The 2,500-nt window shown below is 37.2% G+C and overlaps 1 long non-coding RNA gene across 1 annotated transcript in view; it reads right to left on the minus strand.

Annotated features, from left to right (window-relative positions):
• Nucleotides 1–1,791: 1,791 nt before the first annotated feature.
• Nucleotides 1,792–2,500, minus strand: part of LOC138024099 (uncharacterized) — a 2,901-nt gene continuing 2,192 nt past the window's right edge. Inside the window, exon 2 of the long non-coding RNA XR_011126896.1 lies at nt 1,792–2,500. This exon is cut by the window's right edge and continues 660 nt beyond it. This is a non-coding gene — a long non-coding RNA (uncharacterized lncRNA).

Here is a 2,500-nt window from a genome sequence, read left to right on the forward strand (position 1 = left end):
CAGGTATTTCATTCAGTCACTTCGGAAAGATCTGTAAAGCTTTGAAAAACGTTTTGAAGAGGTGAATTTATCGTATTTAGTTTAACCTTCTTGCAAGGTTATAACCAGTACGCAAATTGTTCGAAAAGATCTTTCTGCCGTAAGATTTCGAGTTCTCCGACTCTGCTAATAAGAGATCCAGTCTAGAATTAGTGTGTCAAGACTTGCTTTTGGACTATCTTGAGACTGCAAACCTAGGATGAATTCTTATTACACTTCTATTAAAATAGTGTGAACAGTTCTTTTGTCATTGCCTTGTCTGTGACCGGTGGTCATTGCCTTGTCTGTGACCGGCGATCTGATATTCGAGTTAGAGGTAGTCAAGTTGATGTGGAAGCAGCTTCTGTCACTTGCGTTACGGTTCAGTGAGGTTTCCTACAGATCGTTTTCGGACTGCTGTTGTCGTTACAGCTCGGTGTACTCTATCGCTAGACCTTGCAAAAGGTAATTTTGTCCTTTTTTTTTTTTTGAAAGGTATTGAGTATTCGAGGATAGGTTCCTTTAGAGTTGATTTTCAGCTTATCTCCCGCACACTTCTTCCGTAAAAAGATTCGTGAGACCCCAAGTGTTTAAGTGTTTCGTTTTCAGTTCCCCCCAAGATTGTGTTCAGCTTAGCTTCAATTGTCAACTTTCAATTTCGATTGTTGAGTTGAATTTATCATAAAATTTGCCACAAATGTTTCATTTTCCAATTCAGTAGAGTTAAGTCTAGCTTATATCAAAGTTAAAAAAAAAAGTTATTGAAGGTTTGATCTTTGTGAAGAATTGAAAAAAAAAAAAAAAGAAAGAAACTAGTCCCAGCTGAGCCTCGGATATTGTAAACAATGTCTTCATCAGTACTTACTTATAGTATATGTAAAAAACCAACAAGGAAGAATCTCGTCCCATAAATGATATTAAAGGAAAAATGTCAAGCCTGTAGGAATGCCACTATCCGCCTCTGATGTTCAGCGTCCAAATGCACAATGCCCCTGTACAAGCTAAAACATTTAAAGTCACTACCAAAGTCCACTTATGTCCAGGTTCGACCCTAATTAGATACACGCCCAATTTTGACATCCAACACAGTGTCCCTTTAAGTCTAAGCATTTGCTACCTATTTTCAACAATAACGTAAGGGTAAAGGTCAGCATTATTTTTAGCTTTGGGTAAATGCAGCAGCTAATCTTCACTTAAAGAGTAGCATTTGGGGGACACTTTGTGACATAAATTGTCTGTATTCTGAGACACAAGTGATGTTGAAGTTGGCGAGAAGAGCAAGGGGACACTTCGTGACACTTATTGAAATCCGCGTGCATCTAATTAGGGTCAAACCTGGACATATCTCCAAAGTCAGTAGATGATTTGTTCCCTGAAGCTAAGAAAACTTTTTGGGAAAAAAAGTTTGGCTGTGTGGCCCTCATAAGCAGTTTAAGGTGCTGTGGTGCATGTTATGTAAGGTTGCACAGGCTGTCACCCAGTGTAAACAAAAGTGTTCCACAGCCCCTGTCTGCAAACAATTTATTTAAAATCGAGTTGGTTGTGCCCCAGTGTCATATGAACTGACGTCAAAGCGAACTCAGCGGAGGATTTGAAACAAACTTTAAAACTGCGCAAGGTAAAAAGTGGCTGAACTTAAAACAGAAGTTGAAAACATGGGTCCCTCAAATGAACAGATCTGACAGGAAATTCTTGAAGGCCAATTTGATGGGGTAAACTTTCCTTCTTTTAACTCACATGGTAAAATATTCTACCATACATATTCTACCTTACTAGTTGGTTTTTCAGTTTATTTGGATTGGTAATGAAAAGATGAACACAATTCAAGGATCTCCCAAGCCCGCGAAACTGAAAACATGGCATACTGTCATGCTTGTATAACAGGGTAAAAGTTACTACTGGTAACCCTGCAAAATACAGTAAAGACCCACACATAAGAACCTAGAATTTTCGAGGTCAGGCTGAGCAGGTTCTAATATTTTAGGCTATTTTTTCATAATTCAGGCTGATTACATGTAGTTTCTTAACAGGTTCTTATTTCTCAGAGGAACAACAATAAACTTCTATATTTTATTCATAAGATATGTAGACAGTATTGCACTGTAGCTTTATGGAAAACATATTTCTAGAGAAAATCCAATAAAATGCCAATCAAAGAAAACATATACACAATAGACCTAATCGGCTAACTCAATGTTGTACCCAATTCAAATCTCTCGAGATTAAGATTCTTTGTGTATTGTATTTGCATTATAATGTACCATTCATATTTAAATGATATGGAAATACCTGAAACAAAACGTTTTTTTCCCAAAGGGTTTGAATTGGGTACAACATTGAGTTAGCCGATTAGGTCTATAACAGGAGTTTTCTCGAGGGTGATTTTTTTGTAAAAGTACCTCTTTTTCTTTGCCAGGCTCTGCAGGTTCTTATATTTTTGGGTATTTTTAAAATGCCAAATTTCAGCCTGTACTAGGTTCTT

This window comes from Montipora capricornis, chromosome 11 (genome assembly GCF_036669925.1).
Source record: "Montipora capricornis isolate CH-2021 chromosome 11, ASM3666992v2, whole genome shotgun sequence".
NCBI lineage: Eukaryota > Metazoa > Cnidaria > Anthozoa > Scleractinia > Acroporidae > Montipora > Montipora capricornis.